The sequence below is a fragment of the Podarcis liolepis genome, assembly GCF_965112155.1.
Source record: "Podarcis liolepis genome assembly, chromosome: 7".
In the NCBI taxonomy this organism is placed as follows: domain Eukaryota; kingdom Metazoa; phylum Chordata; class Lepidosauria; order Squamata; family Lacertidae; genus Podarcis; species Podarcis liolepis.
The window spans coordinates 90,446,027-90,460,478 of NC_139561.1; positions in this window are offsets into that span (position 1 = coordinate 90,446,027).

Here is a 14,452-nt window from a genome sequence, read left to right on the forward strand (position 1 = left end):
AGCCTGCAGAAGATATTTACAGAGTTTGACAGCTGTCAAATGAGCTGTCAAAGTCAGGAAATTTTATTTGTTGCTACTTGTGCCGGTTATTTTTGTTACATTGGACTGTGAGTTTTTGAAAAAAGAGAGGAAATAAGAACAAAATAACCTGATTGTTGGAGAAAGAATACTTTGTAACCAGAATCCCTCTAGAGGGGGTTCTGAGACATTACAATGGCTACAGATGGAAAATTACAGGCAGAATTGGACAGGGTGTTCGATTTCCTGGGAAAGCTGCAAGAGCAGAGTGATGTCATGGCTACAAATCTTATAACCTTGAATCTTAAAATAAACAAATCTGCTGAAGCGGTTAAGGACTTGACTCAAGAAAAATCTGCAGCTGGAAAGGAAGATACATGTGCTGTTTTGGAAGAATGCGAAGGAGGAGCTGAGACGCTACAAGTGAAAAAGGACAGCCAGAGGCCTGTTAAGTTGGAATATAAGGAAAGCAAGGTTTGGATGACGAAAATTTGGTTTGAAATGGAGAATGAGGACTGGGGACTTTTCCCTATGGGGAGTCCAGAAGACCTATGGATTACAAATTTGATCAAGGCGAAAATTGGAATGTTTGGAACATTTGGGACATTTGGACTTAGAAAGAGTAAGAAGCAAGACCTGGACTCTTTCTTCGAATATGGTGGTCTGGCTGGAAAAAATACAGACCCTATTGGGTCAAAGATGCTCCCAGATCCGATGTTCAACACAATGGACTGTCAACAAAACCAGCTGAAAGGGACTGAGAGAGATTTAAGAGCCTCGGACGTGATAGATCCAGGCTGAGAGCCGACAGACTGAAGGACAATTTCTGGGGATCGAAACTGGGGGAGGAGGGGAGAAGGATTTGGAATCCAAAGGGGTATAATTATATGTTTTACTTGATAGGTTGTCTTGTAATTATTTTAATAATTGGGAACTTCGTGAAAGGGAACTTGGGTCGACCTTAGAAAAAGGGGCTAATGTCGAGTATTAAAATGAGGTTTAGAAGTTTAAAATTGACTAATTAAGACGAATTAAGCAAAATATTAATAAGGGATAAGTTGGGTATAAAGAACTTGCTGAGCTTAATTTTGGTATTGGGATTCAAGAAGGAGAGGTGGGGGAAGTCCGGGAAAGTGGTTAAGAAAATAAGGTTTTAAAATTATATGTGTTATTTGTGTGTAGTGTTGATGTGTATGTTTATGTTTTTGTGTTTGTCTAAAAAATTTGAGAAAATCCTTATTAAAAAAAATAAAATAGTGGGGTACAGGTGAGTTTACAAGCTCGAGCCTTTAGCCACTGGTAATTTTAAGTACAAGGCACACTTAGTGGCTCAGGGTTTTTCCCAGAGTCCAGGCTTGATTTTGACGAAGTGTTCACTCCTACAGCTAGAAGCGAAAGTCTGTGTCTGTTGCTGGCACTTGCGGCAAAGCACAAGCTGAAAGTAAACCATTTTGACATCCAGACAGCCTATTTACATGCTAGTTTGAATGAGGAACCCTATTTAGCAGAACCCCCTGGTTTTGAGTCTGGGTCGGGCGACGCGTACAAGCTACACAAGGCACTGTATGGTTTACAGCAATCTGCGAAAAATTGGAACAAGTGTTTAGATGAGACTTTGGTTTCTCTAGGTTTCCAATGCAGCGTTGCAGACAGTTGTCTGTATGTGTGTGGCGCTAATGACAAACAAGAGTTCCGTTTGGTCTTTGTAGATGATTTGCTCCATCTTTCTAAGACAGGTAAACAAATCAAAGCGTTTTCCACGCAGTTAGCCAAAAGGTTCAAAGTAAAAGACCTTGGTTCTGCAAAAAGTTATCTGGGTCTGGAAGCGTGCTGGGCAGATGATGGCAGTTTGTTGCTTAGCCAGGAAAAGAAAATCAAACAACTGCTAACAGCATACGGAATGCAGGACTGCAGAGGGGCAAATACTCCTGTGGATCTAGGTTTTGTTAAGTCTTTGCAAGCTGATGAAAGCAGAGTGTTTGAGAGACCTGATTTATATCAATCAGCTATTAGGAGTCTGCTATACATATCGCAGTGGTGTAGGCCTGATATCAGCTACGCAGTAGGGATTTTGAGCAGGCAAGTGTCTAAACCTACTGTGAGCGCCTGGAAGGCAGTAAAACGTGTTCTGAGGTATCTGAAGCATACTGCTGGTAGTATTTTAAAGTTAAGCTCAGCAGGTGATGAAATACTTGCGTGCTACTCAGATAGCAACTAGGCAAATTTACCTGACTGAAAATCAATTAGAAGAAGAAGAAGAGTTTGGATTTGATATCCCGCCTTTCACTCCCTGTAAGGAGTCTCAAAGTGGCTCACATTCTCCTTTCCCTTCCTCCCCCACAACAAACACTCTGTGAGGTGAGTGGGGCTGAGAGACTTCAGAAAAGTGTGACTAGCCCAAGGTCACCCAGCAGCTGCAGGTGGAGGAGCAGAGATGCGAACCCGGTTCCCCAGATTACGAGACTACCGCTCTTAACCACTACACCATACAGGGCTAGTGGTTTTTTTGGTGGGTCACTAATTGGATGGAAGTCCAGGAACCAAAGTATAGTCAGTGTGTCATCCACTGAAGCTGAATTTTCAGCATTAAGTGAGTTCTGCAGTGAATTAGTGTATTACAAGCAGTTGCTGAGAGATTCGGGCATACAATGCAATTCTCCAATTCAGGTATATGTTGACAATCAAGCTTGTATTACACTCAGTAAAACTGAACAGTTTAAGTCTAAATCCAAACATGTGGCGGTAAAATACCAAAATGTTTTGTGTAATGTACAGAGAAATGTCATTGCATGTGAATATGTTCAGAGTGCTCAAAATGTTGCTGACATCTTGATGAAACCGTCGTCGTTTGTAAGAAACAAGCAAATGTGTGAATGCTTGGGTTTGCAGAACAAAGTTGGGTGAAATACTTTGTATGAGCTCAGAAGTTAATTGCACTGTGTGAGCTGTGAGGGGGTGTTGGGTTTTTGACTACGTGAAATTCTGTGCGGCTTCACACAGAGCTAATTAAGAGTTGGCCGACAGCCAACAATGACTGCGCAGAAAGGAGGATTTCTGCCTGGAGATATAGAGGCCTGGAAACAGCTCTACCATTGGTCAAGGTCTCACACAGGCGTAATGATTTATGACCTACTGACTGGAATGTGTTAGTGGTTTGGTCAGTGCGGAGTCTAAGAGTTGTTTGGTGTAAGAGAGAGTTAGTTAAGATCTGTGTATCTGTTCTTGTACATAGTAACTTGAAGTCAGCTGTAAATAATAAACACACCTACAAGTAACAAGTTACTGGTTCGTCCATCCTGCCTGCAACTGATTGCTTTTGAGGAACTCTGCGTATGCTCTGCTAAGGTCTGGCTAAGGTCCTGCAGCAGGTCAAAGTTGCAAAACACCAACAGTATCTGCGCAGCCAAAGTGTGTGGATGGTAGCCAGTATGTTTTTTTCTTTAAAAATGTTTAGGGGCACTCATTTTTACTCAAAGATATTCACTATTTCATAGTTCAAATCTGGTAAAATACAGTAAATGGACAAAAGTATGAAGATTCAGAAAATGTTTAGGGGTATGCGTACCCCTGCGTACCCCCCCCCCAAAAAAAACCAGCACTGATGGTAACTTCTAATACACTGCCATGTATTATGGCAATCATATGTGATGTTATATGGATGGCCATATGCAACAACTTTCCCCTCTGTTCCTTGACTTTCTGGAGACCTGGAGCAATAACACATACTGTCCAGCATTGTAATTGTGTGGTTTTTAAATTGCATTGCTTCAAATGTATTGCATTTTTCAATCATGTTAGTAGTTATAAAATTGTTACGAAATGTTTACAAGGCTTGTTGGCTGCAAATGAGGTGGCGGCAGTAAAAGAAAAAGCCTTCTCCACTCAGGAGCCTCTGGGTCAGCAAACTGCCTAAAATGGGGAAACTCTCAATACCCAGTGCCCCAGAGCAAATGTCTAAGAGAACAAGCTGATATATGGAACTCAATACCTACGGGACCGCCTCTCCTGGTATGTCCCACAGAGGAACCTACTGTCTGCAAATAAAAACATTCTGAAGGTCCCAGGCCACAGAGAGGTTAGGCTGGCCTCCACCAGAGCCAGGGCTTTTTCGGCTGTGGCTCCAATCTGGTGGAACGCTCTGCCACAAGAGACTAGGGCCCTGCGGGACTTGACAGGGCTGTTCCGCTTGGCCTTTGGCCAAGGCACAGCCTGACTCCATCCTTTGGCAATCTTCACAGAACTCTAGCCCAATGGTTGCCATTAATTTGATTTGAATTAATTTTATAATGAAATGATTTTAGAATGTTGTATTATTTTATTGTTGTTAGCCGCCCTGAGCCCGGCTTTGGCTGGGGAGGGCGGGATATAAATAAAAATTTATTATTATTATTAAACACTATGGCTATTTCTGAAGTTGGATTAGAGTCAGTATGAACTCGCGATTTCCAGCTGGTTATGCCAAACCCCACCTCCGTCTATTGCCATTTTGTTTGGGAACTGGTAGACCTCAGTAACTTTCAGCTCTTTCAGGCAAGCCCAGTGGGTCTCAGAAACTCTGCAATTGAAGTTGCCATTCTTCAGATTTCAGCCCCTTCCAGACAGCAAACTTTCTGACTCTTGTGTAAGAGAGCCAAACTTCACAGCCTATTATCTTGCATATATACCACAGCTGGAAAGGTCCTTTGACCCATCAGCTATAACCTTATAGGCACATCAATTTTTTCCCTAGTTCTAGAAGAGCACAATCTTTCCTCTGTAAATTGCACCTCTTTGCTGGGTGCACTGCTGTTGATTCTTGGTGAGGAAAACGAAAACTGCTTTCAGTTCCAGCTTTTAAAGCTTCCTTTCTGGTTAGCTAATTAAAAAGCTTTGTTTTAAACTGTGCCTCCCCCCCCATTTTCAGGGATGTTTTTGCAATATTGTAAACCGCCTAGAGATTTATTTCAAGTAAAAACTCACTTTTAAAGTAGCTACCTCTATTAAAGGAATACCCCTTAATGTTTTTTGATAGGAAATTTCAAGCTCGAGCTTCCCACTCCCAGTTTTTTTAAAGCTTTAAAAAAAATTATCTGCAGTCCTTCAAAAAGTGTTTTCAAACAAGTTTATCAAAGAAAAAAAAACCACCTCAAAGGCTAGAGCAGAAACTTCTATGTTAAAGAGAGGCTGCAAAACGAGTCCCTTGCTGAATTAATCCCTCTCTACTTTTCAGAAGCCTTAGACCACCAAGCTATTTTGTTACCTAGCAAACGCAATTCCACACATCCTCCCTCCCTCTAGCCTCCCCCGCACAAAGCAAATGGAGAACTCTGCTCCCTGCACAGCCTTTTATAGCAAACACGGAGCGTTGGGACGTCAGAGGACTCCGACCCCGCCCTCACCTCTCCTCCAATCGCGTTCCTCCTATCACCTGCACAGGTGTAGCGAATGAAGAAGGGGGCAAAATCAGGAAGGAAAGGGAGAGCCGCTTGGCTCTGCTCTGCGTCGGCAGCTGGAAATGATTTAGTGGAATGGCTGTGTTACTGCCTATGATTTCTGCATCAGCCTCCAATGACACCAACGGGACTTACTCTCGAGTAAGACCCTCCTGTTGGATGCTGCAGCAACCCAAGCCCCTAGATTGCAACGGGGCTTGTTTCTGCATCATTACGCGTCTTCCAGGCGCTTCACGTGCGCTTGACCCCGTTGCGATCCTTGGAGGAACCCTGCGCTTATAGAACAGGTGTTTTGGGTTGTGGGGCTACCTCAGCTGCCAAGCCCCGTTTACGAAGGAGGCAAGGAGCGCTGATGGGCTTGCTTCTGAGTAAAAGGTGCACAGGAATTGCGTTCTCGTCCAAAAGACCCACTGCCGTGTACAAAGCACCAGCATTTCCGCAATCCATGCAGAATAAAACAAGCAAGTTCTCCTAAGGGGAGCAAAATCTGGCTGTGGAGTTTAGGCTTGAATCATGGGTTTTTAAAAATCTTCTAAGGGAGGACGCCTGGTGGTTACTCAACAGAAAGACATACTGATTTCAGCGGTGCAACCGGAATTGTTAGCCTGTCAGATTACAGTCTTGCAGTCTGGTTTCCAAACGCCCTTGGGCATAGCTGTCAACGTTTCCCTTTTTTTAAAGGGAAATTCCCTTATTCCGAATAAGATTCCTCGCAAGAAAAGGCAAAAGTTGACAGCTATGCCCTTGGCTCAGAAGTCAAATCCCACAATTTCCCACAGGGTTTACTCCCAGGAAAATGGGTGGGACTATTTCTTTGCTAATGTTCCCTTTGAATAAGTTGGAAGAAAGTTCCATTTAATTCAATGAGGCTTACGTCTGAGCAGTGCTTTTTCTGGTGGTACGCAGGGATACACATACTCCTAAACATTTTGTGAATCTTCGTACTTTTGTCCATTTACTGTATTTTGTTTTCCCAATTTGAAATATAAAATGGTGATTTTCTTGAGTCAAAATGAGAGTACCCCCTAAACTTTTTTTTTTTTATAAAATTTTTATTGGTTTTACAAAATTTTTAAGAAAAACAGACAAACACTAAAAATGACAAACATACACGTATAGTTTCAAACATACTTTCATAAACCTCTTTTCTTGGACTTCCCCATACCCCCCCTCTCTGCATCCCAATGTCCATAGTTCAACTAGCAACTCCCAATTGTTACTTTCCAATCTCTATCATCTTAGTCCTCTTTTATAGTCTAACCTTATATCCCTGTACCCCTTTGTTTCTGAAAACCACGACATTTTAGCATTCATTAAGTTTATAGTATTCCTTAAGATAGCTTTTAAATTTTCTCCATTCTTCTTCCACCGTCTCTTTTCGTTGGTCACGGATTCTGCCTGTCATCTCGGCCAGTGTCATATAGTCCATCACTTTCATCTGCCATTCTTCCAAAGTGGGTAAATCTTGTGTCTTCCAATACTTTGCGATGAGTATTCTTGCTGCTGTTGTGGCATACATGAAAAAAGCTCTATCTTTCTTTGTCACCAGTTGGCCGACAATGCCCAAGAGAAAGGCCTCTGGTTTTTTAGGAAAGGTACATTTAAGTACCTTTTTCATTTCATTATAGATCATTTCCCAGAAGGCCTTAATCTTCGGGCATGTCCACCAAAGGTGATAAAAGGTACCTTCAGTCTCTTTACACTTCCAACATTTGTTATCGGGCAAATGATAGATTTTTGCTAGCTTGACTGGGGTCATGTACCACCTGTATACCATTTTCATAATGTTTTCCTTTAAGGCATTACATGCCGTAAATTTTATACCGGTGTTCCATAACCATTCCCAGTCAGCTGACATAATGTTATGTCCAACATCCTGAGCCCACTTAATCATAGCCGATTTAACTGTTTCATCCTGTGTGTTCCATTTCAACAACAAGCTGTACATTCTAGATAAATTCTTAGTATTGGGTTCTAACAGTTCGGTTTCTAATTTTGATTTTTCCACCTGGAAACCGACTTTCCTGTCCTGTTTAAAAAATTCCATTATTTGGCGATATTGGAACCAATTTTCTACTTTATGCTTCAATTTCTCCTGACTTTGTAGTTTGAACTTATCTCCATCCTGTTCTAAAATTTCCCGATACTTCGGCCATCCGACCTCCATATTGAGTTTCTTCACTGCTTTAGCCTCCACTGGTGACACCCATCTAGGGGTTTTGTTTTCCAATAGATCTTTATATCTTATCCAAACATTAAACAATGCTTTTCTGACAATGTGATTTTTAAAGGCACTGTTAACTTTATCATACCAAAGATATGCATGCCAACCAAAAGCATTATTGAAACCTTCCAGATCCAAGATGTCCGTGTTCTCGAGGAGCATCCATTCTTTGAGCCAGCAAAAAGCTGCTGCCTCATAGTACAGTTTTAGGTCCGGCAGGGCAAAACCCCCTCTTTCTTTAGCATCTGTCAATATTTTAAATTTAATTCGGGGCTTTTTGCCCTGCCAGACAAATTTCGAAATGTCTTTGTGCCACCTCTTAAGACATTCCATCTTATCAATAATCTGCAAGGTCTGAAACAGAAATAACATTCTAGGCAGTACATTCATTTTAATTACTGCAATTCGGCCTAACATTGACAGTTTCAAATTTGACCATATTTCTAAATCTTTTTTGATTTCTGACCAACATTTTTCATAGTTGTCCTTATACAAATTCTGATTCTTAGATGTTAAGTAAACCCCTAGGTATTTGACCTTCTTGACCACAGTCAAACCTGTTTCCTCTTGAAATTTCTCCTTTTCCATATCTGTTAGGTTTTTCCCTAAAACTTTGGTTTTTTGCTTGTTCAACTTAAATCCAGCTACCTGGCCAAACTGTTGTATTATTTCTAATACCTTTTTCGTACTAGTGTTTGGCTCTTGCAAAGTCAATACTAGGTCATCTGCGAACGCTCTTAACTTATAATGTTTAGCTCCGACCTGCACACCTTTAACCTGCTGGTCATTTCTTATCATGTTCAGCAACACCTCCAGAACTGAAATAAAAAGTAATGGGGAAATCGGGCACCCCTGTCGTGTTCCTTTCTCTATCTTAAGTTCCTCAGTCACAACATTGTTTACAATCAGTTTAGCTTTTTGTTCAGAATATATTGCAGCCATACCATTCTCAAAACCCCGGCCTACCCCCATCCCATGAAGATTCTTCTTCATAAAACTCCAAGAAATATTGTCAAAGGCTTTCTCCGCATCCACAAAGATCAATACTGCCTTAGTGTTTATATTCACCTCTAGCTTTTCCAAAATGTCTATTACATTCCTTACATTGTCTGCCAGGTGTCTTTTAGGGAGAAAGCCTGCTTGGTCCTTATGAATCTTCTCCATCAAAACTCTTTTAAATCTTTTTGCCAAAATGTCTGCAAAAATTTTGTAATCCACATTAAGGAGTGATATTGGGCGGTAGTTCTTGAGTTGGGTCTTTTCAGTCTCTGACTTTGGTATGAGTGAAATATATGCCTCTTTCCACGATTCAGGCGCCCTTTTTCCCTCAAGGATCTCATTACAAACTTCTCTTAGTGGTTGAGTCAACCATTCCTTCAGCGATTTGTAGTATCTGGAAGTCAGTCCATCTGGTCCCGGAGATTTGCCCAGTTGCATATTCTGAATGGCAGCCTCTATCTCTTGTTCTGAGATTCTCTGGTTCAAATCCATCTTACTTTGATGAGAGATGTTTTGTAATCCATATTTTCCAAGGAATTTGTCTATATCTTCTTCATTTTGCGGGCCTTGAGTGTAGAGTTTTTTGAAGTAACTTAAAAAGCAATTTCTAATTTCATTGGGCTTAGATATGTTCTTTCCATCCACCTCAAGGCTTGTAACTGTATTTAGTTTCTGCCTTTTCTTCAGTTGCCATGCCAAAAGTTTACCACATTTATTTGCTGATTCAAAGGTCTTTTGCTTCATTTGCTTTATCTTCCATTCAATCTCTTGGTTCATCAATTCCATGTATTGTGTTTGATATAACTTGATCTCTCTTAGAATGTCTTGAGACTTTGGTTTTGTTCTTAATTTCCTCTCTCCTTCCTTTATCATTTCCAAAATCTTCTCTTTTTTCTCATTTTGTTTTTTCCTCTTTATTGAATTTTGTTGAATCAAAAATCCTCTCATAACCGCTTTACTTGCATCCCAGATCACTCTTTTCTCCACGTCGGTCCTCAAATTTATTTCAAAATAGTCTTTTAGAGTCTTTTGGGCCTTCGCGAGGATCTCCTTATCATGAAAGAGGGTGTCATTCATTCTCCATCTAAATTGACCAGTTATTGTGAGCTTCATCTCCATCTTCACGGCGTTATGGTCGGAGCAAGTTTTTGGGCAGATTTCCACTTTCTTAATCTTTGGAGCCATTCCACTAGTAACCCAGATTTGATCGATTCTGGTCCAGGTCATCATTGCTTGGGAGAAAAAGGTTCCCTCTCTTTCCAGAGGGTTCCTTGTTCTCCAAATGTCTATCAAGTCCATGTTTTCAGTCATTTCAAAAAAAGTCTTAGGGAGTCTCCCTTCTTTGGTGACTGTTAGTCTTTGTGCCTTGTCCATATTGGTGGAGACCACGCCATTCATGTCTCCCATGATTATCATATTGTAATCCAAATAATCCATCAACGTTTCATGAAGTCTCTTGAAGAAGTCGGATTTGCCTTCATTTGGTGCGTAAATTCCAACAACTAGAAATTTTTCTCCTTGTACTTGTATCTCCACAGCCAGATATCTCCCTTGTTCATCTTTGAATATCATTTTTGGAGCCCATTTCTCTTTCACATATATTACCACTCCTCTCTTCTTAACTTTGTCTGATGAGATAAATTCTTGTCCTAGCCTTTTGTTTGTAAGTAATCTCCTGTGGGCTCTAGTTATATGAGTTTCTTGTAAGCATATCAAGTCCAGTTGTTCTCTATTTAATACATGAAATACTTGTCTTCTCTTCAAAGGCCCATTGAGCCCATTACAATTCCAACTGAGGAATTGCAGAGCCATCTTGCTATTTTTCTGAGGCTCCTCCAACAGCTCCCAGTTGTTGCTCTTCTTCTGATGGTGGTGGTTTTTGTCCAAACGAGAGATTCAGGATGTCCAACGCTCTCCTCTGTTCTGCAAGTACGTCCACAGTCCCCTTCTGTAGATCCTCCTGGTATCTTGCCAAAAATTTGTCTTTATCTTGAATTGTCTTTATTTTCACCTTGTTTGCCTTGTAGTCAAATGACAGCCCTTGTGGGAATTCCCACCTGAAGCGGATAGAATTTTTCTTTAGTAGAAGGGCTAAATCCTTATAAAAGTTTCTTAAATCCAGAATATATTTTGGGATGTCTTTGAAGATCTGTACAGCTGAGTTTCCAATTTGCAAGGCCTTTTCAAAGTGTAGTCCCAATATTTTGTCTCTTTCCTCCTTGGATCTGAGTGTGATCAAACAGTCTCTCGGGGTCTTTCTGTTTTGCTTTTTGCCCAATCTAAAGGCAGTCGTGATTTTGAATTCGTCTTCCTGGAGGTCCCAACAGTCCACAAACTCCCTTGTCAAGTATTCCACAAGGTTGTCTCCTTCATTCTCCGGAATCAGTCTTATTTTTAAATTCCTCTCTTTCCTCTGTAACTCCCACAAGGCCAAAGTTGCATCATGCTCATAGACCTTCTTGGCGATCGGCTCTAACTTCTCCTGTGTCTCTCCCGCAGTAGCTTTGGCGTCTTCGGCAATTTGACGCGTAGTGGCGTTTTCCTCCACCAATTTATTTATGGATTCTGTATTCTGGTTTAGTCTTGCTGAAATTTCTGTTAGTTTTAGTGTATTCTCTGAAGTCTGTTTTGTCAGAGACTCCAGAGTTTGATTTATCTTGAGCAAAGCATCTGTCACAGCTTCCATGGAAACGGCTGCTCCTTTGTCTTGTCCTGTTGTTCCTGTTGATCCAACTGTTGCGCCTGAGATTGAGCCTCTTTTCTTTGCCTGTAACTGCTGCAGCTGTTGTTGTTGTTGCTTGGTTTTGGCTCTTGTGACTATCTCCTCTTGTGCGCCACTCATGTCAAGGTCAGTTCCCACGAGATTTATTCTCCCTTGGAAAATTCCACTGTCTTAGGCCGTGCCGGGCCTCACTTTGTCCTCTAGAGGGAGCAAATCAAAATGGCCATAGAACAAAGTTTCCAAGTATAAAAACAAAGGAGTCTGTCCAGAATGTAAAAAGGGAAGTTAACACAGTCAAAGTCAGTCAAAGTCAGTATTACTAAAAACTTGTTGCTTTAGATTGCCACAGTTGCCCAATTTATGCTACTTCTTCTTGTATTGTACAGTAGCCAGGCACTGTGGAAACTTTGTATCAAAGTATCACTTCACAGGGAAAAGTCAGTTCAGTATGGTACAAAGGCAGACCGTTTCATTTTCAGATAGATGAGACAGCAGAGGTTTTTTTTACTTCTAACAAATCATGCAGTTGTTGTTCAAATTCACCTCCCCTCTGCCCTGCTAGCTAGAGGGGAGATCAAAGGGTCTAAATGTCCGGTTAAGCTAGTCAAGTAGCAGGTTTAAACGGATGCAGGTTTAAAGCTCCGTTGCTTTCACTTTCATGCAGTCGGGGGGAGGCAGACTTCCTTTGTTTAGCTCTCCCCCGTTTTTAGCCCAATTTTTGAAAATTAAAAGGTCCCGGTTATATTTCAGCTCTTACTCACGGGGATTCAGTCCAAATTTTCTTTTCAGGAAGAAGTCGGCGCTCTCCGCTTATGGCGACGCGGCTTCACTTCGCAGGCTGGGTAGCGACTCTCAGCACCGCGCTCACTCCCGATGTCGATCCGTAGCCTTTAAAAAGGCTCTTTCACGGTACCGGGGGGCGCAAAGGTGCCCACCGAGTCTCCTTGTTCTCAGGCTTCAGCGCCTGGGATTTTAGGGGTCCCCCGCTCTGCCACAAGAGACTAGGGCCCTGCGGGACTTGACAGGGCTGTTCCGCTTGGCCTTTGGCCAAGGCACAGCCTGACTCCATCCTTTGGCAATCTTCACAGAACTCTAGCCCAATGGTTGCCATTAATTTGATTTGAATTAATTTTATAATGAAATGATTTTAGAATGTTGTATTATTTTATTGTTGTTAGCCGCCCTGAGCCCGGCTTTGGCTGGGGAGGGCGGGATATAAATAAAAATTTATTATTATTATTAAACACTATGGCTATTTCTGAAGTTGGATTAGAGTCAGTATGAACTCGCGATTTCCAGCTGGTTATGCCAAACCCCACCTCCGTCTATTGCCATTTTGTTTGGGAACTGGTAGACCTCAGTAACTTTCAGCTCTTTCAGGCAAGCCCAGTGGGTCTCAGAAACTCTGCAATTGAAGTTGCCATTCTTCAGATTTCAGCCCCTTCCAGACAGCAAACTTTCTGACTCTTGTGTAAGAGAGCCAAACTTCACAGCCTATTATCTTGCATATATACCACAGCTGGAAAGGTCCTTTGACCCATCAGCTATAACCTTATAGGCACATCAATTTTTTCCCTAGTTCTAGAAGAGCACAATCTTTCCTCTGTAAATTGCACCTCTTTGCTGGGTGCACTGCTGTTGATTCTTGGTGAGGAAAACCAAGTTCCAGCTTTTAAAGCTTCCTTTCTGGTTAGCTAATTAAAAAGCTTTGTTTTAAACTGTGCCTCCCCCCCCATTTTCAGGGATGTTTTTGCAATATTGTAAACCGCCTAGAGATTTATTTCAAGTAAAAACTCACTTTTAAAGTAGCTACCTCTATTAAAGGAATACCCCTTAATGTTTTTTGATAGGAAATTTCAAGCTCGAGCTTCCCACTCCCAGTTTTTTTAAAGCTTTAAAAAAAATTATCTGCAGTCCTTCAAAAAGTGTTTTCAAACAAGTTTATCAAAGAAAAAAAAACCACCTCAAAGGCTAGAGCAGAAACTTCTATGTTAAAGAGAGGCTGCAAAACGAGTCCCTTGCTGAATTAATCCCTCTCTACTTTTCAGAAGCCTTAGACCACCAAGCTATTTTGTTACCTAGCAAACGCAATTCCACACATCCTCCCTCCCTCTAGCCTCCCCCGCACAAAGCAAATGGAGAACTCTGCTCCCTGCACAGCCTTTTATAGCAAACACGGAGCGTTGGGACGTCAGAGGACTCCGACCCCGCCCTCACCTCTCCTCCAATCGCGTTCCTCCTATCACCTGCACAGGTGTAGCGAATGAAGAAGGGGGCAAAATCAGGAAGGAAAGGGAGAGCCGCTTGGCTCTGCTCTGCGTCGGCAGCTGGAAATGATTTAGTGGAATGGCTGTGTTACTGCCTATGATTTCTGCATCAGCCTCCAATGACACCAACGGGACTTACTCTCGAGTAAGACCCTCCTGTTGGATGCTGCAGCAACCCAAGCCCCTAGATTGCAACGGGGCTTGTTTCTGCATCATTACGCGTCTTCCAGGCGCTTCACGTGCGCTTGACCCCGTTGCGATCCTTGGAGGAACCCTGCGCTTATAGAACAGGTGTTTTGGGTTGTGGGGCTACCTCAGCTGCCAAGCCCCGTTTACGAAGGAGGCAAGGAGCGCTGATGGGCTTGCTTCTGAGTAAAAGGTGCACAGGAATTGCGTTCTCGTCCAAAAGACCCACTGCCGTGTACAAAGCACCAGCATTTCCGCAATCCATGCAGAATAAAACAAGCAAGTTCTCCTAAGGGGAGCAAAATCTGGCTGTGGAGTTTAGGCTTGAATCATGGGTTTTTAAAAATCTTCTAAGGGAGGACGCCTGGTGGTTACTCAACAGAAAGACATACTGATTTCAGCGGTGCAACCGGAATTGTTAGCCTGTCAGATTACAGTCTTGCAGTCTGGTTTCCAAACGCCCTTGGGCATAGCTGTCAACGTTTCCCTTTTTTTAAAGGGAAATTCCCTTATTCCGAATAAGATTCCTCGCAAGAAAAGGCAAAAGTTGACAGCTATGCCCTTGGCTCAGAAGTCAAATCCCACAATTTCCCACAGGGTTTAC